The following is a 25,743-nucleotide window of genomic DNA, read 5'->3' on the forward strand; positions in this document are numbered from 1 at the left end:
CTCATGTGCTTAATTTTGTGTGTGTCAATTGTAACTCCTTTCTATTCTCATAAATGGGGATATCTTCTAAATCATAAAAACCTTTTTGAGCACCCTCACCTTATTTTTCTTGTATTTCTGTTTTTATCCTCTTTCTTTCGCCTGCTCTATTTCTCATTCACAGACCATTTCTTATTACATGATAATCCCTAAAACACTATTTTATATGCTACCAGAGAGTTTCTATGCTATTCTCAAGTAAACAGGTTGATAAAGCATTGTTTGGGAGCATTTAGGTATGTTCTCAGGCTAAGGGTTTTGAGTAATCTCCTTGTCCAGAACTGATGTTTTGAGTCCCTTCAATATTTGAGTCCTTTCAGAGATTGGAATACTAGGTTACAAGAAGCACTGTTAATTGTGAGATACTAGCATTTGAGCAATTGTCCATCACTGCAAAAAGATTTGACTTTGTTTCTGATTAGCATCCCATAGCTTAATTTTCTTATCTGTTCTTTTAACTGTGCATCCCATCTCCAAGTATCTATGTTAGGTTAAATGGTTAGAAGCTGCCCTGTAATACAGTACATCTCATATAAGTCTAATGTCCTAACACATCTTCATATAAGAAACAAAAGACTGTAGGTACTTGGGCTAAGCAAAATTACCCAGGAACTAATGAATAAATAATGTTATTTCATGAATAATTCAAGATTAACTTTGGATGCCTCAAACAATCTTGATCTGCAAAACAATAAAGTCTTTTAATGTGACCATGTGACATGGAGTACAAATAGGAATGGGGTTAATTGTATCCTCCTCAGAAGCAGGTACTGTACTCTCACATTCTGCCTCTGCATGAGGATTTAATGCACAGGTGGGGCCTTAGAATAATGAGAATTTAACACCTTGCTTGTAAGAGAGTTTAAAACAGAGAGACTCTGCCATCATGCTTGCCATAATTATAGCAAACATATTTCTAGACAAAGAAGAGTCAATAGCAAGATAAAGAAAAGAAGTGTGGGGTAACAAAATGTCACAGTTTTATCACTTGCTAACTGAGATTTGGGCCAATCTCTTGACCTGCTAGATCTCAAGCTATTCAGCTAAAAATGTATTACTACATTGAACTAAAGCATCCCATGTTTTCTTCAACCTAGAAAATTAGTATAGATTGTTAGAATATTGTTTATGAAGAGAAAGAGAATTTCATACTATGATTTCCTTAGGATATCAGATGACATATCAGCATATGAGTTTTAAGAAGTGATTGTAGCATATACAGGAATTAAAAAAAATAAAAATGAAACAAAACTAACAAAGAAGCCAAATAAAACAATATGAAAGTTCAGTTAGGAGACTTGTAAAACTCCACAGAGACTTAAGTAGTCTCATTTATCTTGTGTGTATTCATTCACACCTACCATCCTGTTCTCTAGACACTTGGACAATTCTGAAATACCAGAGTTACAACATGTATGAACTGAGTGACTTTACTTCCTATGTCGAAATGTCCATATCTATTTTAGAAAGCTGAAACAGTGCTATCTTCATAGGGATGTTTAAGGATTAAGTGAGTTAATATATTCAAAACACTATGAATATTAACTATCATCGTTTTCTGGTTAACACTTATCATCTACTCATATGAATCATCATAGACAAAATATAACTCAGAGCAAAAATAATATAGTAACCCAAGAAATACTATAAACATAGCAAAGTGCAATTTATTTTCCATATTACATTAGCAAAGAAAAGTTTAAGTAATTTCCAGTGCTGGTGAAGATACTATGAAATTGGGATTTCAGTACTCTGCTGGTGAATCATATATAAGTTTTTTTAACAATATGGTGATTTATATAATGTTCACACCTTTGAACCTAATAATTCCACTTCTGCAAATATATCAAATGGAAAAACCAATAAAGATGGAAAAAGCTACAGATATATCTATCCATGGCAATATTTTTTGAAAAAGATAAATAAATGAATTTAATATCTACCAGTAGCACAATAAAAATAAAATAATATGCATTTATTTAAATAATAATAAAAATGTTGTAACAACATGAAAAACTTGAAAAAAAATTACTCTGGCAGGGTATGGTGGCTCATGCCTGTAATCTCAGCACCTTGGGAGGCCAAAGTGGGAGGATCACTTGAGCCCAGGAGTTCGAGACCAGACTGGGCAGCATAGTGAGACCCCCATCTCTATTATTTTTTTTAAAAAAAGAAAAATAATACAGTACAATCACTTCAGTTCTGGAACTAGCCATATGAAAGCATACTGGCAGTAAAATAATAAGCATGCTACTGTTGTTATCCCAACAAGGTTATGAATAATATCTCTTTTCCTGCACAGGTTGAAGTAAGGAGAGAGTTGTGAGCATCACTCAGTTGGCACTGTGGCATATCTCAGTATCTATGCTTAAAGAAGACACATTTTGAAAATTTCACCCTAGCCCAGCTTCCTAATCTTATGTATTAAAAACTGGGCCCAGAGAGTTTAATATCTTGCCAAAGTTCATACCAAATTCAATTTCCATTTGAGACCTGTGAAAATATTTCTTGAGACATATTACTGTTAAATTATGGCACAATCATAGAGTCAAAAGGACCTTAAACAGGAGTCTGTCATACTAGATTTAAGCAAATCAAGCTAAACCTTACACTTCTTCCTCACATCAAGATTCTCTCCCATTTTTGAAGAGCTCGAAAGAATCACCTCTCTTTGCTGACGTCAAGATATAACCAACTTTATTATTAGTGCTTTCGTGTAACTGCCAAAGCCCTCATGGTATTGCATTAACATGTTCTATTTTGGTATATCATCATAAAATTACATGCCTTATATATGGTATTAGAAAATAGCTGGTTATCATTCTTCATGAAAGTCCTTGTTCTACTTGCAAAGTATAGTTATTAAATCACTCCTGAAAGATTTTGTTCAAACATAAAATCAATATAACTTTTTTGTTTGTTTGTTTGTTTGTTAAGACAAGAGTCTCGCTCTGTCGCCCAAGCTGGAGTGCACTGGCACCATCTCGGCTCACTACAAGCTCCGCCTCCCAGGTTCACGTCATTCTCCTGCCTTAGCCTTGCAAGTAACTGAGACTACAGGCGTCCACCACCACGCCTGGATATTTTTTTGTATTTTTTAGCAGAGACGGGGTTTTCACCGTGTTAGCCAGGATGGTCTCGATCTCCTGACCTCGTGATCCGCCCCCCTTGGCCTCCCAAAGTGCTGGGATTACAGGCGTGAGCCACCGTGCCCAGCCATCAATCATCAATATAACATTTATATGTTAACTAATTATAATCTTTTTTTTTTTTTTTTTTTTTTTGAGACAGGGTCTCACTCTGTCACCCAGGCTGAAGTGCAGTGGCGTGATCTTGGTTCACTGCCACCTCTGCCTCCCAGGTTCAAATGTTTCTCCTGCCTCAGCCTACCAAGTAGCTGGGACTACAGGCCTGTGCCACTTTGCCTGGCTAATTTTTGTATTTTTAGTAGAGACTGGGTTTCTGCATTTTGGCCAGGCTGGTAATCGACTCCAGACCTCAAGTGATCCACCTGCTTCGGCCTCCCAAAATGCTGGGATTACAGGCATGAGCCACCATGCCCAGCCTAATTATAATCTTTATAGTCTTCTGATAAATTTCTGACTTTTCAAACTAACTCATTCTTGTTGTATGACTTCAAGCTCTGTGCCTCTCATGAAAGAGCTGACTATTGCTCAGTCCAATAGATGATTTAATTGTTTTGTCAGTCAGATCATGCATTGCTATTTCTGTAACATGGTAGAACCTACAGCACTAAGAATTTAAGTTTTCTGCTTGGATATTTTTATCAGTTAAGTCTCATAGTTACACTAGTTTCTGTTAATTATGTCTAATATATTTAGCTAATTTTTTATTCTTAACAATATTAAAAACCTGTATTGGTTTCTGTAGAAACAATTTCTTTTTTCCCAAATTCCTTTAGAATTATTCTAAATATCTTTGCACATAGGAGTCTATCGAGTATGAAGTGTAATAGGAAAATTGAGTCACAAGAGAAGAATAGGGATGTGGGTCTACATTAATCTTCAAGAAAGCTGACCTCTAATCTCAACCCCACCACTGATTCCACATACGATCTTGGACAATCACTCAACTTCTACAAGCTTCAGAATCCTTGGACTTAAGATTAGTGGTTTCAGCAAGATACTTTGTATATTTTCTCTAAACGTCAACCTTTTATACATGTATCACTGAATAATTATATCTTCCAAGTTATAAATCATACTTGATAGGATGCCTGTTCTATGTTTTCCTCCACACAAAGAGATTTATATATTAATTTCTTATTTTTTGAATCATTTGAAACAGTGAGTATAGATGTTTTTCACAAAGATGTGGACACAGAATACATGCTCAATGTTATCATAGAGCCTGGAGAGAAGAAGTAAGGAAATTATAAATAAAGTTTATATGTATTTCATATAAATACACAATAGAATGTATATAAATTGACTGTGGGCACATACATTGTTCTCTCATTGACTCTCCTAAAACTCATATTCCCAGAATCAGAACATGACAGCAATTTAGTTATACATAGAAATCAACAATGCAGGAAAAGAAAGAAATAATCTCCAATCAAACTCTAATTCAGTGTCAGCACATAAAACAAAGTGGGCTGGTCAGTAGGATTTTTTTTTTTTTTTTTTTTTTTTTTGCCAATTTTACTACAAAGTGGATAAAAAGCAAAGGCTACTTATTACTAGATCAGTTTTTCTTATTTCACATTAAGATATAAAATTTTTACAGTAAAAATTTATTTGTATCATGTAAGCTAGAACAATGTAAATTAAACTATACTGGAATTATTTTAGGTTAAGTATACAGTTTTAAAAATAGCTTTCTATGGGAATAAGTGAAGTCAAAGGCAGAGTTGATGTGACGACCTATTTTTACAGCTAATTTTTTACATGGCATAGAAGAAACAGGGATTGAGAAACCATGCATGAGAATTTTATAAAAGTTATAGCAGAAAATACAAAGTAGAACAAATTTCCACTTACTCATTTTCAAATAGCCTTTTCATATTTGTCCAGAAGCCTTGAGAACTAAGGCTAATATAATCTTCAAGTATGGGAAAAGAAAAATAAAATCTTTGGAGACCAGGAACAAGCCTTTTGTTAGTTGCGTCCTCGTGTTATTTTAGTATTATGTGTAGTGATCACCGAAATTCACTGCTTCTATTTGCAATAATTAATTAATCATTTAGCTTGTGCTTTTTATAGTAGATATCTTAAATAACAATTTAAAAATTAAAGTCATATACAGTATTTAAATAGTCAAAAAGTTGTCTTCTATGGTTAGAAGTTATGGTTAACTTTATGTGTCATCTTGGCTAGGCCATGGGACCCAGAAATTTGGTCAAATACCCATCTAGATGCCCTTGGGAAGATATTTTGTGGATGAGATTAACACTTAAATCAGTAGACTCTGAGTAAAGCAGGTCCCCCTCCGTAATGTATGTGGGCCTCATTCAATCAGTTGAAAGCCTTAAGAAAAAAAAGTCTGAGTCCCAATGAAAAAGGTAATTCTGCCTCCAGACTGTCTTCTGACTTGAGCTGCAACATCAGTTCTTCCCTGGGTCTCTAGTCTGAGGACCTGCTCAGCAGAGTTTTGACTTGTCAGCCTCCACAATTACATAAGCCAGTTCCTTAAAATAAATCCCTATCCTCTCTGCACATATACACTCACATTCATTCTGCTTCTCTGAAGACTAAAGCTTGCCCAAGTTAGGGACTTCTACAGGAAGGGTCTGTTATGGGAGACATCCTGTCTAACTTCCTAAGGATGAACCTTGGGAACTGCCAGAAGTGCAGATCATCATCATTTTCCCAATGAGCACAGGGAGGAGCACAACCTCAAAAGCAGTTAGGACTCAGTTATTTAGGGATTTATGAGCCACAGTTTTACACCTTGAACTTTATCTAAAGTAAAATAGGCAATTTTTAAGGAATGTAGAGCTATAGTATAATGCAAATCATTGAGAAATTACTCAGCCATGCCATTTCATGCCTTTGACTTTTGGGTGGTCTTCATGGATAGGTCCCAAGGAGAGTGGCTTGCAATAAACCAAAGTAGAGCCAAAATGGTTCCCAGAACCAGGAAATAAAAAGATCCTGTGTTCTGTATAGTAAAGTATAAACAAATAGATTATAAACAACCACCCAAAGACTAAAAGTGGTATTAGTTGAACATCATTTTCTCTGTCACACTTCATCTTCTTTCATATGACTAAAATGTTAAAACTTTTCAGCATTTTGGAAAAATAATTCTAAAAATTATTATTTTACCTCTGAATCCTAGTTGATCAATGTTGCCACATTATCTACATGGTGGATGAGGAAGTGAAATGAAGTACATTACTTTACACTTTCATTTCTTCCATTCTTCAAGTTGGGTTGGTTATGTTACAATTTCTACTTCTTCTAGTAACTATATCCCTATTTTAGATCATAAATCAAACCTCTATTGTTTTGATTTTCTATTACACTCTCATCTATATTGATCTATATTCTTCTTTTCATCCCCAGACACATTTTAGTTATATAGATCATTTTACACTGTCAGATTTTGTGTCATTTATATTCTGTTTTATTACTCATAACTTCCCATAGACATTGAAAAACCAATATACATTATTTATAATATTACTGTTCCACATATTATTTAGTGCAGAATAAAAAAATATAAGATACTAATGTTAAAAATTATTATAGTTTCATCTCATTCATATTTGCTTCATCTTGGTCAACTCTATTTTACCTGAAATTTTAATCACTTTCTTTCTCTGTAATTTTTAAGACAAGCCTCTCTTATATAACTAAGAATTTATAGATTCTTAATCATACTTTAAAAAAAATTTCCTCTTTCTTCAAGAAAATATTCAACTAAGAGACCCCTGTCTTCCTGTTCTCATTTATATTGATTACAGTTCATGCCTGTGGCCCAAATCAGTTTGGGATTTCTTTTTCTTTTACACTTCTGGGTAAGTTCCATTTCTTCATGGACCCTATGATATTGACCTCCATAGATTCCTTATTTAATTTGCTGGAGGGCATCAAATACGTTTTTATTTGCAAAAATGTGTTAGATAACAAAAACATGTAGATAACTGCATGTTTAAAACTCACTATTATAACTTCATGCTTGATTGAAGATGTGGTACCTTCTCAGTTGCCTTTTCGAGATCCTCTGCAACTGTGTTTCTTCAATGACATACTCAAAGCCTTCAGTTTATTAACTATTTTCCTTTGTCTAAATTCATCTGTCCTCATCTTCTCTTTTTATTACTCCGTGTCTTATCCAATTTAGATCTCCAGATTTATTATTTTAAGAACATTCTTGCCAGTAATCAATTTCCATCTTCTGCCTTTTCATCACGCTTACTCAGTGAAATCTCAAAGCTGGATAAATACTGCAATCTTTATTCTCTGCCCCATGCCCAAGTATCTCAGCTTAAGTGGAGGAATTCATGCAAAAAAATCCCGTAACATTTTAACACAAACCTCAAGTAGTTTTTTTTCTTTTTGCATTTTGTTTATTTGGGTATAATCTCATGGCTGGATCCTTCTCAATAATTAAACATTCCCAAATGTCTCTCATCTTAAAACATAAAGTTAATATGCCTCTTGAGCATATATTTCTTTCCTTCCAGCTGTCACATTCCCATCTTTGCTACAGTCTTCTCTTGTGTGGATTTAACTTTCAACTCTGGCATATTCTACAGTAATTTGCAGTTTAATTTTAGTTTTTAGAAAATTAACCGAAGTCTTTGGTCCATTTAGGCTTTTCAGTTCTATTCTTGATATGATGGATTTGATTCATTTTTACATTTCTCTTAGTAGGCTATATATAGAGATTAAAAAGTAAATTCATGTTTTCAGGTGACAATTTTGTATTTAAAAAGTGTGTAAAGTTTATAGCAATATAGAATTTTATTGCAAAGGGAGGATAAGAGACACTTTAGGCCATTAGTTTGTTTTTTAAATAAGGTAACTTGTGTCAAAACAAATGTGAAAAAGTATGATTCAGTCCAAGTACTTATATTAGGGTTACTTTCAACCAGAACTAAGTACAGCTAAAGAAGAATGAAAATGGAGATTATCATGATAAAAGTTATTTTTATTTTTGAAAAAATTTCAACTGAGAGTAAAAAAATGACAACGGTGGAAGTACTTTTTATCTTTAGCATATTGTAGAGATGAATTTCTATTCTATCCCCCCTAATACCCTTGTTTTTTCTTTAAACTTTAAACTTATCACATAGAAAGTTCTAATACAACTTGCAGACACAAGAAAAAAGGGTTTTCATGCTTTCTGTCTGATTGTAGCAGCTGAGATTGAGTAGAGGAATACATGGGAAACACAGAAAGAGTTTTCAAAACTCTGGGATAACTTTGTAAACAGTGAAGAGCCTATTTTGCTACAAAGAAGAACCTAAAATTTAAGTTTGCACAAGAAGTTTTGGTGGATATTCCCTACCACATTTGCCTTGTTGCTTACACTTGTAAAAGTATAGAGGTTAAAACTGATTAAAAGCAAGCCAATGGCGAGACAAAAAGTTCTAGTCCAAACAAAGGTAGTTTTGCTTCCCAATAATTACTTTTCTGTTTAATTCCTTGTAATTTCTTTATTCAATATAAGCTCTATAAAATATTTAATTTGAGTATTATGGCAAAACTTTGATCAGACAATTATAATATTTAGTAAAATAGGTGTTATTAAATATTCCCAGTACTGATATTTACATGAGACAATAAAATGACAATAAGACCTAGTTTATAATTTATATGTAAAATGAAAATAGTGCTCCAGGCAGAGAAATTTACTAAAGAACACATAATTCAATATGGCATCACTTTGGTTAAAATACACTTTTTATAGCTCCTCACATGTCATGGCCATTTTCTGTAACATTCTTAGTCTGCTTCTTCCTGAGGCTTTTTGTGATTTTTGTTTTAACAGATAAATTATTGTAAAATCACTAACCATAACCAAGGACTGTGAAGTATTGATCAGATTGCCATGTGTCCCCGTCAGAATTTAAAATAAAAAAATACATATGATTTCAAGATTATGGGAATAAGTAAATTTATTAAGAATATGTAGATACGTGAGGCTGCATTCAAATTATTGTGCTATATTTTATTTTGTTTTCTGAAAATCACATTCCTGAATAATTTTGGAGTACTAGTTATATGATAGTAATACTTTAAGAAATCATCCCCTGAAATATTTTTTCATTTTATACTAAAAGCTACTTTGAGTATTGTGCTTAAAGAAACAATATATAGGTACTTTTATTAAATAACTTATTTTTTTTCTGATGCAATTTCTTGATGTTATTCAATAACATTATTTTCTAAGAAATCTGCTGATTTTTCTGGTGTATTGTAAATTGCTTATCCAATCAGTACTATGTATAATGGATTCATTACTACTGAATTGATATTACAACTTAATACCCTGGAAACCTTCTTAAATGACTGATGAGACACTACAAAATATGAGAAAATGTTTGTTACCTGGGTCACTAAAGCACTGTGGATAGGGTCCAAGTCTTACCAAATCCCACACTATGGTTAATGGTTCCATTGAGATTCCCTTTAATCAACTTTCCTTGGCATATCCAAAATCAAACTATGAAAATTCATTGTTATAACTTGACAGTGAAAAAGAAGTGCTTTCATTGCCTAGAACAATTACAGGTGGATATTTCTCTTTCTATGGTTATTTCTTGTCTGTCTCTGGCAACCCTGTGAGTTCTTGATCCTAAATGCCTGGCCTACGGTAATTCGTGAAGGTTTGAGAAAAAAACGATCACTCCAAAAGCAGCCAGTAGTCACCCAGCATTTTGTAGTGTTGTTGTTTTTTTTTTTTTCTATTAAGGAGCTACTGCAATATGTTAATCCGAAAGTGTAACTGTAGGTAGAAACTGCAGCATTAAATTATAGTGCTTATCACGCTATGACACTGAACCTCACAGAAAGTGTTTTCATGCTTTCTGACAAGTTTTTGCTCTCATCAATGGTGTTTATCCCCCTGAACTTTAAATACTTTATATTTTGCTTTCAGGTCTTAGATTTAAGTCTTTTATCCATCTTGAGTTGACTTTTGTGTAGGGTAAGAGATAAGGATCCAGTTTCATTCTTCTACATGTGGTTAGCCAATTATCCTAGCACCATTTGTTGAATAGGGTGTCCTTTCCCCACTTTATGTTTTTGTTTGCTTTGTTGAAGATCAGTTGACTGTATTTGGCTTTATTTCTGGGTTCTCTATTCTGTTCCATTGGTCTGTATGCCTGTTTTTGTACCAATACCATGCTGTTTTGGTGACTATTGACTTATGGTATAGTTTGAAGTCGGGTAATGTGATACCTCCACATTTGCTATTTTTGCTTAGTCTTGCTTTGGCTGTGTGGGCTCTTCTTTGGTTCCATATGAATTTTAGGGTTGTTTTTCTAGTTCTGATGGCGGTATTTTGATGGGAATTGCATTGAATTTGTAGATTGCTTTTGGTGGTGTGGTCATTTTCGCAATATTGATTCTACCCATCCATAAGCATGGGATATATTTTCTTCTGTTTGTGTCATCTTTGATTTCTTTCAGCAGTGTTTTGTAGCTTTCCTTGTATAGGTCTTGCATGTCCTTGGTTAAGTTTATTCCTAAGTATTATATTTTATTTTTTGCAGCTATTGTAAAAAGGGTTGAGTTCTTGATTTGATTCTCATCTTGATTGCTGTTGGTGTATAGCAGAGCTACTGATTTGGGTACATTAATTTTGTATCCTGAGACTTTGCTGAATTCATTTACCAGTTCTAGGAGCTTTTTGGATGACTCTTTAGGATTTTCTAAGTATACAATTATGTCATCAGCAAACAGCAACAGTTTGACTTCCTCATTACCAATTGGCATGTTTTAAAATTTTTCTCTTGTCTGATTGCTCTGACTAGAACTTCCAGTACTATGCTGAATAGAAGTGGTCAAAGTGAGCATCCTTGTCCTCAGGGGGAATGCTTTCAACTTTTCCCTGAACATTGGAAAACACTTTCTAGACATTGGCTTAGGTGGACTTATGACCAAGCACCCAAAAGCAAATGCAACAAAAACAAAGATAAATAGATGGGACTTCATTAAACTGAAAAGCTTCTGCACAGTAAAAGAAATAATCAGCAGAGTAAACAGACAACCCACAGAGTGGAATAAAATCTTCACAGTCTATATACCTGACAAAAGACAAATATATCCAGAATCTACAAGGAACTCAAACAAATCAGCAATAAAAGAACAAACAATCTCATCAAAAAGTGGGTTAAGAACATGAATAGACAATTCACAAAAGAAGATTTACAAGTGGCCAACAACAACAACAACAAAACAAAAACAAATGCTCAACATCACTAATTATCAAGGAAATGCAAATCCAAAGTCACAGTGTGATAACACCTCACTTCTGCAAGAATGGCCATAAAAAAAAAATAGATGTAGTGAAAAAGGAACACTTTTACACTGTTGGCAGGAATGTAAACTATAGTCAAGGAATGAAACAAAGGATTGTTTTAGACTTTTTAACACATAAATTCAGTCTAGGATGTGCCATACAGTCTTTATAGTTACTATAAATGTATACTTTCAGTAGTTTTTTTTTCCAATTTGTGTGAGATTAAAGATTATTTTATTTCCTTCCAATGTTCCTTTTAAGCATTTAAAATATGGATTTATAATAGAAATACTGTGGTATTTTATTCTGAATCACCCTCAACCAAATGTAATATTTTCTTAAGTCAGCATTGAGAGCATTATAAGTATTTTCTGATGTAATATGTTTGACATATTTTCCCATGACTCATTCTTTGATTAACTATAATAACAATTGTGAGAAAGTATTTTATATATTGTGTTACTATTTGTATTAATATTTCCGTCATACATAAATTAAGACATTCTTGATTTTTCTTTTTATTATTTTAGATTACAAAAAGTTACTTCATCCTTAGACTTAGGACAAGTATTGGTAATCTTTTCAAAATAATGTGCCAATTTTCTTTTTTTCTTTGCTCATCTTACTCTTGGAGATTTGGTTATGAACAGAAGTGATAGAAGGTTAAATATTGTGAGGCAGATAAACATAGTAGTGGTAACAGGTTTACATGTCACTGATGATTAACCTCCATATTTATACTTGATTTATACTCTCTATGAACTAAACAGTATGGATCTATTGTCTAAGAGTTTGAAGGACATCATTTACACTCATGTAAGTATATCACATAAAAGAGAATATTGAATGAGCATTTCACCTAGTTAGAAAATAGTGGTACCCAGATGTGCATTAGTGTACTGTTTATCCAAGGTCAGTAAGTGACTCATGTAGGAAGAAGGACAGTGATGAAAAAATTCCTATAAACTCTAAATTATCCTTAAAAATATCTAGAATATGAGAAAAATATTTTATACTGGTCAAACATGTACTTAAAACTCCAAGGAAGGAAATAAGATATTTATAGATTATTTAGAGCTGGCAGATTTCTGTTCCTAGAACATAACTTACTGAAAAATATTTAAACTGAATAAAGTTGAAATAATAATGTTGTCTTAGTTTACAAAATGCAGCAACAGGAAACTGAATGATTGTATAAATTGCTATGAAATGTATATCCTATGTTGGCTTTTCCCCTGACCTTTGAATGTAATGGAATAGTGCAGGAACTTCCAAACTTGCTTTTATTATTGCTCCTCTAAGAAGCCTTTAGACATTTTTTTTGGTCTAATCCCTTCATGCATTTTAGTGTATGTACTGTGTGTCTGTTTTTATACTGTCTAATTTTTTTTGTCTAATACCGTCATGCATTTTTTGTCTAATCCCTTCATGCATTTTAGTGTATGTACTGTATGTCTGTTTATATACTGTAAGTATATCTGTGTTCCATATACAAAAAGAGAAATTTTTCTTTCACCTCCCAAAGAATGAATGATCGCCCCCTTCAGGGCAGTATCACCCCCTGTGAGAATCCATGAAATAATAATTAATGTGACAGTTAAATTTCATTTTGTGGAGTATCAAAACTATGGGTGTTTATCCCCCCCCACCCAAAAAAATAAAGATGAGAAACCCAAATGACACAATTACTACTTAAAAAATTAAATACTAGGCCTAATAAATAATTAGGATTGTTAGGCCTAACAAATTCTATATAGGATTTTCACAAACAAATTTCTATAACATCTGGTTCTATTCTGAATTACATGCAGAAGGGCCAAAACATGTCACTTTGAAAATGAAAGCTTTTATTTTGCTATTAACATTTTCCAAATAAGATTTCGTTCCACATTGGCTCTATAAATGGATGCTTGGTAGTTCTAATTTGAGACCTGCATGGGCTTAGTCCTTGGCTTCCCCGTTGTCTTCCACCAGTGGTATCTGTTTGACTCTATACCCACAAGAAAGAAAAGGAGAGTTTGATGGAATTTTAAAACCAAAAGAAAGTTATCGTCAGTGCTGGTTGAAATAAATGCATCATATGATATAGGCAAGGAAGTTGGAAATTACTTTATATTGCAAATATCGTATTTCCGTAGGTCCAGAAGTCTAAGACAGGCAGATTGTGGTTGTATCATTTACTGGAAACTCCTTTAGAGTGGAGTCAGGAGTAATCTCTCACTGTGGCTTGTGCAACATGATGATCACTAGAGATGTCTAACATAACACTTAATGAACAAAATGATCATTTGAAAAGTTAAGTGGTCAGTCTCTATCATATGTGCAGATCCACTTTTCCTACAACCCCAGATTTTTTGTTGATATATTCAAGTGTTCTTCCAAAAAGTAATGAGCTTTTAAATATCAAAGAAAAAAAATAGTCAAAATTATGTCTTAGTTTATAGAACTTTGTATATTTCATAAAGATAGTTTCAGAAACTTTCAGTAATTTCCAATTTTATTAAAATATTTGGCTGAGAGATGTTTCATAGGTTTAAATATATAGTAAAATTGAGTCGTTCTTAATGCCGAATTAAACTTCTAATGTTTAATAATTAAAAGCATTTTTTTCTGACTAGATACATGATAGAATTTAATGGGAATGAATAAAATCAGTATTGCCCAAGTCACCGACCATAATCCCGGCCTTCAATTCTTAACTCTCTTTTATATTGAGTCAATTAGCACATGTTAATTGAGCAGCTGTATGGTATCAGCACAAGAACTCAACTTTTCATCCCACCTTTGATCATCTATAGTTTTCTGCAGAAGGATTAGAAGGATCCTTTTCCCCTCCACCACGTTTGACAGCTATGAGAGAGAAACCATAGCAGTGCTTTGCAGGGGGCAGGGTAGAATTGGGACCAATGAAAACAAAAAGGAAAATTAAGTACAATTCTTATGACTATTTCTGCATATTTCTCACCTGTTTTCTGATCATCTTTTACGTCTGCCTACATCCTTTAGGGAGAAGTGTTTTAAAAGAGTTCTACTGTTAGAAAAATTTTATGATAGAAGTACTTCATTTATGACAGGAATTAGTCAAGAGAGAGCATGATTTAAATTGACACAACTTAAATTGAAATATATTTTCATTAAAATAACTGTTATGGTACAGATTAAGTATATAATCCTTTGATATATTAATTGTCCATTATATACAGAAATGATTTCTAAATCACTCAAATTCACATTGCAACGTTAGCTAGTTAATAAATGGAGACAAGGCTTGAAAAAGAGAACCTTTGCCTCATTTATTTTTTAGGATGTTCAGACTATTGAGCGCTACAATTGGAGAAGACATTAATAGTGAAAAAAAGGAAGAAAGAAAGCAAAACCTAAAAATCCTTGAATAAGAACATCTGCATTTAAAATTATGCTTTTATTTTTAATAACTATGTGACCTTTTATAAATTACTTACCATACCTAAGCCTTAGTTTCCTCACCAGTAAAAACAAAACAAACAAATAGGATAATAAAATTTTCATCACTGAATTTTTGTAAGAAAAATAATTTATAGATATAAGACAGCAGAAATTGATATATAGCCAGGACAGCAGGAATGAGCTTTATTATACAGTCTGGACCAGTCTGAGAGCCACACTCCCCACCAGCAGCCAGGGTTAATTATATTTAACTGCTATGTTAGATAAATAAAAAGTTTAACTCCTGGTAACTGCTTAAATTTATTTGATCTCTTATCCATTCACCCATCTAACTCACAACTATTTGGAGAGTATTGTGTATGTGACGCTGGAGAAGTTCCTATATTATTCAGGATAAGATAAAGCTGTGTTTTAGAGATAGCAACTGCAATAGCTCACTAGAGTAATACAATAAATGCTCATTTCTAGTTCATGTCATAGTCATGCAAATCTGTGTCTTTCCTTGGTTGTTCTCCAAGCTATGAGGTTGGGTTTGAGACCTGGGTTCAAGTCCTATCTCTGAGGTGTGATTGAGAAATTACTTAATCTTTTAAATTACCAGTCTCATCATTTGTAATTGAGGACAAAAATAAGAGCTACCTAGAGAGAAAATTAAATGAGATAATGTTTATAAAGCACTTTTCACCAAAACGGCACACAGCGTGAGGTCAATTAATGTGAGTCATTATTTTTTTCTGGGAAAAGTCAGGGTGTATGGTAATAATAAACTCAAGCAAGATGCCTCAAAGCTCTCTCTCACTTCTAATCTTTATGGGAACAAAACTGCATCCATGTTTCCTGAGCACCTCTCACCCTCCTTCACCCCGCAAAACCCACCTTCCTCATCCTGCTTTCACCAAGACTGCAGCTTCTGGTGTCTGAGAGTCAAAGTGAAAAGCTGCATTCTTTACAGCTGTACTGTACTCTGGACATGCTGTTAGTGATTCTCTCTTTCTGTGCCAGATATTTCTGGGGCTGGCCAAACCAAACCCAGGATGTTTTGGCTTCAGTGTTCTTTCTTCCTTCAGAGTAAATTTCCTGATTTCTTTTTTTCCCTCTGCATCTTACTGGGGGTTTTAGCCTCTCAGGCTCTGTCTCCTGATCACACTACATCTTATGTCCTGGCATTATTTTGGAGTATCCTTACTGTAGGCTCCTGCCACCTCCTGAATAAGGAAATAGAGAAGGAGACCAGCCCTGTCCTTTCCATTTTCCTACTGGGAGCTACATTGGGATTCTCACATTTGTTTCCAGTCCTCAAAATGGATCACACTTGGGTGTCTATGGGGATACTTGTTCCTGTTTGACTCTTTTTATGCACATATCAAAAGTCAAAACAGAGAAAACTAAAAGAAACACGAAACAACAATTTAAAAAGAAACAAAAAGTCCATGGTGGGAAGTCTACGAATATGGCAACACTTTCCAGAAAGTCAGAAAGTGGCAAATAGATACCACAGATGGTGACACCCTCAGACAGCCTGCGGAACTTTCTTAATGCTATATTGGATTACTGTCATTGTTGAGAAAGTAGGAAACTTCTGAAACCCTATAGCAGACCGTACAGGTCAGTGAGGATTGCTGCCCTGTCTTCTTCCCTATGTATCCCGCATGCCTTTCTTAATGGGACACATAGTCGGTGCTCCATATATGTACATGTTGAACAAGCATTCAGCAAACATTAACTACTTATTCGTTGCGTACCAGACGCTGTTGTGAATTGACTGGCCATATAAGGAACAATATAGTGGCCACATACATAATAATCTTTTCAAAAGGAGTATTTCCACTTTGGAGATTGGATTGCCAAAAATATTTTATGATACAGGGGGAAAATTAACCTTCAAACATGGAGGTTAGAGAAGAATAGTAAAATGTAACCCAAAACCTTAAGGACAAGTAGATTGGCCGACAAATAAATATACATAGACTTTAAAATTAATGTTTTAATCAAAATGTGGTGGAATATTCTTTATGTAGCTTAATTTCAAAATTTAAGAATTAATTCATCCATTCAATTTCTCTGAGATATTTTCCCAGATCTGTATTTCAATTTACAGCTTGCTAATAGAGGGTAATAGTGAAAAAGCCCAATCCTAAGGCTACAGAGTAACAGAAAATAAATACCTTGGAATTTGCAAAGACAGCTCATAGACAAAAGGGATACCACTAAAATTCAGTGCAATAGATTTCTCCATTGGAAGTGACAGGAACATCTCTCTCAATATTGCTTGGCTAATGAAGGGATAGATCTGCTGTGAAGTTCCTAGGAGGCTCATTTTCTTGAGTACAGTAGTAAAAGTTCGCTGATGAATGACCTAAACTGCTTAATGTTTCTCCTTATAACTTCTGAGCAGCAAGGCGTATCGAGGCGAGTACTGAAGAAGTTATCCTCCGGAGGCCCTGGTGTCCTTGCAGGTTGTCAGAGGCAATGAGCCAGGTTTATTTCAAATGGCTCCTTAAATGAACATTTATTTTGTGCCAGTAACACGTTTTTGATTAACAGCTCCTTTTGACTAATTTGCTTCCCAAAACAGCCCAATAAAGGACTCGCTTAAAACATAATTAAAAGCATGTTATTGCTAGTAGTTAATACTGATTAAAACAGGCATTAAGACAATTACCGTTAAAGGAAAGTAAGCAGCGGTAGTTAGTATAGAATCCATTCTTAGTGTCTGTATGCGTCACATACAGAAATGGCTGCATGACAAACTAGAGCAAAGTCTCATTCTTTATGGAATCATATCAAATATGTTCGTATTTGGTTTGTTTGTTTTAATGAATGGAAAGGCTTTTAAATAGTGGGCTCTTGATTTATTTTTTCCTTATAAGAAACATTCATGTATTCAATAAGGTAAACTTTACTTCCAGTCAATCCAGAATGATTTCAACTGTATGAGGGTAAAACTCAGCTATTCTTTTATATTAATAAGATATAGACCCTCGCTGTTTCTATGCTCTCTCAATACATAAAATGCTCTCTTACACTATAGATTGAATACAATGGGTGTTTTTATTACTATTATTAGGCACTTTTGATATATTGGTTTTTCTTGTTCAAGTCATACTGTGTTGCGGTGTGAAAAAATCGAGACTTTAAATAATTTCTGCTATTTTTTTTTTAAAAAGCATCTTTTAAAAAGAGCAACTTTAGGAGTTAATATTATGTGACACAAATTTATTAAGGTGTTTTTGTAACCATTGCATTTAGCATCAAATTGTGAATTTTCAGGAATTGTATGGGTAAGATAAGAAGAACATATGTTTTGCATGAATGATTATTTCATTGAAAAGGAAAGTACAGAATATTGCCTCCATTTCATACGAGAAATTTATTTCTAAAAATATTGTTGCTATGATCAATTTTATAATTAAGAATAACTGCACTGGGCACGGTGGCTCACGCCTGTAATCTCAGCACTTTGGGAGGCCGAGGCGGGCGGATCAAGAGGTCAGGAGATCGAGACCATCCTGGCTAACATGGTGAAACCCCATCTCTACTAAAAATACAAAAAATTAGCCTGGCGTGGTGGTGGGCGCCTGTAGTCCCAGCTACTCGGGAGGCTGAGGCAGGAGAATGGCATGAATCCGGGAGGCGGAGCTTGCAGTGAGCAGAGATCATGGAGATCACGCCACTGCACTCCAGCCTGGGCGACAGAGTGAGACTCCGTCTCAAAAAAAAGAAAAAGAAAAAAAAAAAAGAATAACTGCTTATTTTGAGACTATTCAAGAAGGTACTTGGTGGAAATAACAGAAATTCAATTTTGGTATACTTAACTAGGATGAAACTACCTTTAGAGAGTACACTTATAATAAGTGATCTTGAAAATTTAACATAAAATATTGCAGAGATGAAACTATGCTAACACATTTAATCATTTGTTTTAGACATCCATTTCGCTGTGATAGCCCCTGGATAGTCTCACAAATACACAGCACTCACCAACTGCCAGGGCCAAGTGCATTCATCAAAAGACAATTTATCATTTTCTTCATAGATCCAAGAAGGGTCAGGGGTCACTGTAGTGTCCGCAGGCCAGTTTCCACACTTTGTAAGACTTGTGGAGATTTAAAAACAACAACAACAACAGCAACCTTATGAGGCAGTAGGTGGTCCAAAGTTTGGCTGGAAATGGGCAAAAATGTTAAAAGAAAAAAAGAAAAACTTTTGTCATATTTAATATAAATATTTAATCTCTTTTCATTCTACTACAGGCTTTTCTGGAGGATTCCAAGAGCGTTCTCCAATGTCTCCCCTTTCTACTTTGGTTAATCCTTCACATTGCCATCTAAGTTATGGTTTTAAAATGCAAATATGATCACATCCTGTCCCTACTTAAAATCTCTCCGTGATTCAGATCATTTCTTCTTGACAGACTAAATGGTCTTTAATCATCTAACCTCAATCTGTGTTTTCAGTAAAACTTTTCTGATCTGCCTTCTTCTGGACACCATGAAATCACCTCGTGCTTCTCTCTTTTCCAAATAAGCATTTCAATATATACCTACACTTTTATGCACGAGGGTTTTCTCTCATTCATTCCGTTTGGAATGTCTTTCCACACATTCTCCAAGGGTCACACATCTGTTTATTCCAGGGTTGCCAGATTTAGCAGATAAAAATAAAGGTGATGTGGGTAAATTTGAATTTCTAATAAACAATGAATAATTTGTTAGTATATGTCTCATGCAATGATTTTATATACCCCATAAATAAAACTTGCCATCTTCCCCATAAGTAAGCCTTTGAACTCTATATGTGTTCAGTTTTTTAATTAGCTAGTGGAAAATCTGGTACATAAAAGATAATCAATAACTTTGGTTGAATAAACATATATTGCCTTTTATGTATTGTAATATTGTTTTAATATACAGACGTATTTCTAATAGTAAATAAAAATGCAGATAGTATTTTGAGCTGTCAGGTCCACTCAGATTTCTGAAATAATCAAAAGGACTTTGCTACAATTACACAGCAGGGACTGTATGAATTCTGGCTAGACAGCCTAGCTGTGAAATCTAACTTAACCACCTAGTTCCTCAGTTTCTTCGTCTGTGAAATGAGGATAATAAAACAAGATCACTGGGATAGATTTCATGGGTTAATAGATATAAAGTTCTTAGGTGAGTATGTAGCAAGCTTTATGTAAAAGTAAGTCTTTATATCAACCTCAAATATAGACACCAAAAGAAACAATCCAATCAGTGATCCTAATATATCCAAAAATATAAATATTTGTGCATTTAATCAGCTTTTTATGTCTTCTTTGCTTCTCGTGATCCAAACTCTTCTTCCCTCTGCTCTAAGGTCCAGGACAATGATTCATACAGAATCATTCATCACACTTCATCAGTTCCACTGACCTCTGGCTTAAGGTGTGGTAGTTGGTGGAGAGAACTGGCAGGAGACTAGAGGAGGAGAGTTCGCTCAGGGAATGTACGGCCCTGGCACCTGAGCCCTGGGGTCATCTCCTCAGCTGGCAGAGTTCCAGGATCTGAGGTCAGCAGCTCTTGGCAGGCGCCCTCTCCACCTGGCACTCTGTGTTCTGTGGCTCTGGGTTCTAGCATCCCCCTTCCCCTTCACCATTCAGGCCTAATGCTGTTGTCATCTCATTCCTATCAGCCCCAGGTTTCTGCTGATAGTTGTGTTACACATTGCCTATATCTTTGAAAATAGTTCATTCATTATACTTTTCTCAAATGTTCCCATCCATTCCCCACAAGGACCCTGATCAAAACAGTACTTATAAAAAATAATTTGATTTCAGAATCTTATTATAACTTATTTTGCTTAAATATTTGCAGATCTTCAAAGATATTCAAACACCTCATTTGCCAAAATAGTTTTATTATGTTTATCATGGTCATTACAACTGGCTATTTAAATTGCATTTCCTCAAGAATATTGTTTTCACTTCATGACAGTCAATGTTTGTTTGTTTGTTTTAATTTGCCAAATTGAGAAAGTCAATTGTTTGTGGTGGCATTGAAAACAAAGCAGCCTTCTCCAGATATTAGATTAGGTCCATGATATGGAGATTAACTAAATAGTAATGTATTGGTCTGCCTGGAAGTGTAGCTTTTAAAGCAGTCACTTGGATTCTGGCAGAACTTATTTAAAATATAATCTGTTCTATTTACAGAAATGTTTTGACAACTCATTCAAAACAATAAAATTGTCTTTCCAAGTGGCAACTGTTTTAATTTGACATGGCAAACAATGGTAGGCAGGCTGGGGAATGCATGGATAAAAGTAATGGCAAATGGGGAGGAACTGGAAAATAGGATTTATCTTCTTTGCATTTGCCCAAGATGTTTTCCCATAGCGGTCACTTTCAAGTGCAGTTATAGAAATAACAGAAAAAAGACAGAGGAGAATGGGGGGTGGGGACTGAGGGGAGGAAAAGAGAAAGAATGAGAGAAGAATTGAGAACTATAAAAATTTGACAACTGAAGTTTTTTGACTCATGAGAAATTTGGTTGTACTTAAAAATATATTGTACTTAAAAATTATACTTAAAAATCTATTCTACTTAAAAATCTATTGTTCTGGTCAATACATTATATTGATTTGTATTTTTTCATCTGTAAAATGAAACATTTATTTCAAGTAGAACATTAAAAAATATATTATATTTGCCGGGCGTGGTGGCTCACGCCTCTAATCCCAGCACTTTCGGAGGCCGAGGTGGGTGGATCACAAGGTCAGGAGATCGAGACCATCCTGGCTAACATGGAGAAACCCCACCTCTACTAAAAACACAAAAAATTAGCCGGGAGTGGTGGCGGGCGCCTGTAGTCCTAGCTACTCCGGAGGCTGAGGCAGGAGAATTGCGTGAACCTGGGAGGCGGAGCTTGCAGTGAGCCTTGATGGCACCACTGCACTCCAGCCTGAGTGACAGAGCGAGACTATGTCTCAAAAATATATATATATAATATATATAAAAATTGTTACAATTAATAAAGCAATATTATTGAATATTACATATCATAAAGGCATTTTGTAAGTTGAGGATTAAACTTGCAGTTATAACAGACATGTAAATATAAAAATATTTTTGATAAAATTATATCTAAAATAAACTCATAGAGACTCTTATCTCACATACATCCTATCACTAACCCTGGGAATTCATAAATTGTATTTCTACTTAGTATTCTGTTGACACTAGTTTTGCTGCTAGGTACAAGAAAACAAATCTTGGAAAATTTTTAAAAAACTTGTTAAATATAAATGCAGCTTCACAAGGTGATGGATAATAATACAGTTTACAGTTTCTTCTAGAACCAACTAGTCTTAGAAAAAATCTAAGCAAATTACATTCACATATATTCCTCACTTCAGAAATATGGTCCAATTTTTACATTCAACGTATATTTTAATTCCTGAGGCCTTACAGCATAAGACTCTGTGTGTGTGTGTGTGATCATCCTAAAATTCACTTCCTTTTATGAAATCCAAACAATGGATGCAAACCCAAATGAATTTTCCATTCTCAGAGGAATTCTTCCCAGAGCCATGAAGCCCAAGTAGGCAGTCACTCACTGCCCTTTGAAAACAGGCAGACGATGTCTAGTTTGAAGTAACAGACTTTTGGCAATAGTAAAAATTTAAAGGACCCGTGTCTGGTTTGCAGGAAGCACAAAGTGATGGAACTAAAATGAACTGAAATGATTCAGATGTCAAATGGGAATCTGTTCCAAAATTAAGATTTATTGAAACAATAATGTCTCTGCCAATGCACCGTATTGGTGGGACATAGAAATTTTATGTTTTGGAGAAACAGCCAGAGGAAAACCAGCTGAAACTGCAGACAGTGTGTCTCATTCGTAACTTCACATTTTCTGGTTTTCTCTTGATGTCCTGTCCTAAGTAGTGCTAGGAGACACATCTTCTTCCATTTTACCACCAATTAATTGGAAAAAAGTGCATTCTGTACTATATGATTCTTCTGTTTACCTTTTTCCTAAGGGAGGAGGATCTTACAGGAATGTATCTGGTCTAAATATAAAGAAGAAGCTGGGGCAAAAGGTTTACTTTACTCACATTTCAACTTATAGGCAAAACTGAAATAGATCCTCTAAGGCAGTTGTGATTCATACGTAAAATAACTGATCCAATATTTTTTTAAAAATTGGCTTTTAGTGGGTGCAAGGCTGTGGAGCCATGGAAAATAATCATTCACAGAACTCCTGACAGTTTTAATCACAGGATTCTCTGCAATGACTGGAAGAAATTGCAGGGTCACTTGTTCAGGGACAATTCAGAAACTGATGCAGCCTCACAGGATGACTTATATAGAACTGGATCACAACAAATAGATCATCATTGAATTGACTTATTAGTCCTAAAGAGGCATATGTGCATGCAGCTACAAAAAAATTGCGTATTGTGGGATGAATCAAGTTTCTTCACTTTCTTCAAACATCTTACTAGTTTACCTATTAAACATGAAATTTCCATAGTAAAATAAACCTGATATTGTTTTTCATCTAAGAGTTTGTGAAACTGAAGTTGAATTTAGACAGTATATATTATAAGACAAAGAGATCAATCATTTCATACTAATCCATATGTAACTCTAAACCCAAATCGCTGCAAAATAAATTGGTAACTACCATATACTTTCTAATATGCTGCCCATTATGGAGCTAAGATAAACTAAACCAGGGATTTAATTACAAATGAAAGCCAGAAGAATCTGAAAGAACTAAGAGACAGGATAAGAACTTATTGTAATAATACACTGAAAGCCTCTATCTTTTTTTTTATTTCTTCTTTCATAAACTCTCACATTTAGATACTAGTTTCTAAAAATTTACCTCAAAATCCCAAAATGCCATTGAGAGAATTAATAGAAAATATCTTCTCAGATTATTTAAAACATTCTGTATGAATGCAAACAAAAAACAGGAAGTATTTTCATTCTCTAGTTTCATCTATGCCCCAGCCATTCAGTGATTATAAAGATAGTTGTCTCTCTTGCTTGCAAAATACCTGTCTTCTCTAGCCCAGGTGGTACCTATGTGCACAAGAAAAAGAGCAGATTTTCCACAAGACCTTAATAAAAATAAAAGTCTATCATGACCACACATATTAATGATAGTCTTTTAGAATTGTGCAGTGCTCAACCTCGAAAACAATATATGCATACAGCTGTTTTATACTTTAATTTTCTATACCTCAGGTTTTCCATGAAGAGCTTGCATATCTCTCCCTACTATCTTAACAGTAAAGAAACACACACTCACATCTAGAAATGCATCCTGGAAATAAAACTCCCTTAAAAAGTGATGGCTCATCAGGACATCCACCACATTTCTCACTGGTTACAGTGTTTAAAACCAGATTTTGTTCCACTGTCATTGGAAAGCTTCACACTAATTTGGTAAATTAGTGTGATATGTGTAGTGATCAATATACTACATTTCATTTTAAGATGATAATCTAATGATACATTTAGAGATTTTTTTATATGCATGCCACATTCTCAGATTCCTATGGAGAAACAATTCCTGTCAATTCTCAATATAGACTAATGCCAAGTAACATATAAGAAACAGACTCGGAATATTTTCCTGGCAAAATAAGTCTAAAAAACTAAGAACTTTGTGTTCTAGGACTTTTAGAATAATTCCACAGCAAGATCTGCTGTTACAATGAATTTGTGAAAACTAGAGCAACTTACACATATTTTGCTATATTGAAATATCTAGAAACAGATATGCATTTCATATGTATAAAAGCATAGATTGCTCTATGCGTTAATCATGACCATTTGTGTGCATTTTTTATTTTTATTACCTAGGCTCGGAGCAATCTTTGCAAAACAGACTCATAACAAACATGTAAAAGTGGAATAAAAAGCACATTCCCCATAAAGTGCTTGCACAGCACAGAAATGTAAAATTTTGGCATCCAGTCAGTTTTATGTGGTATAAAAAACTTCTTATATTTAAATCCTCTGTATTTTACCAGTCTTTTTATGTAAAACTTTAAGTAGAATTGACTGTTTATCCCGGGTGATTAGGCCACGTGACGCCTTCCAGGTTGGGGAGCTCTCACTTCACTCTGTTTTCTATCGGCACTCCTCGACTACTGGCATGTGGGGCCAATTTGTTCCTTCTGCAGAGAAAGAAGAAGGGGTTTGGACTTAATTTTAAGCCTTGACATAAGGTTTAATTTGCTAAAAAGGGGAGGTATGCCATTGTAAATCTTGGAGGAGACACTAAGGTTGTGAGAATTGTCAGCCCAATCTGTTTTAAGCACTGTTTGAGGTGTTTGTGAAAGAAACTCTATTTCTTTCCAGACTCCACTCACCTAATTGAATGGATGCTTGGTTGCAAATACAATTCTATTCCTTATTTTCATCAACTTTTTTTTTTGAGAGAAGTATGACAAATTATAGAAGGTTTTCATATGAAATATGGGTTTATAGTAGACATGCAGATTAGATAATGTGCTATGAGTATGAAATTCATGCCAAGGTAATACTCACCTTATGTTTTACCATCTCAATACAAATAGAAGAAAAAGAAATACAATTAGCTGAATGGGATAACTCAATAAAGAAATATAGGAGACTCTTAACCGAGAAGATTATTTAACATTGAGTGGCATCCATATGGAAAGCTAGACAATTTTTTTATGTATATAATTTTTAATTAAGATAGACTCACGTTGACCTATAAGATTTTGTTTGTTTGTTTGTTTGTTTTGAGACGAAGTCTCGCTCTGTAGCCCAGGCTGGAGTGCAGTGGTGGGATCTCAGCTCCCCACAACCTCCACTTCCCGGGTTCA

The sequence above is a fragment of the Pan paniscus genome, chromosome 13 (assembly GCF_029289425.2).
Source record: "Pan paniscus chromosome 13, NHGRI_mPanPan1-v2.0_pri, whole genome shotgun sequence".
NCBI classification, from domain to species: Eukaryota; Metazoa; Chordata; class Mammalia; order Primates; family Hominidae; genus Pan; species Pan paniscus.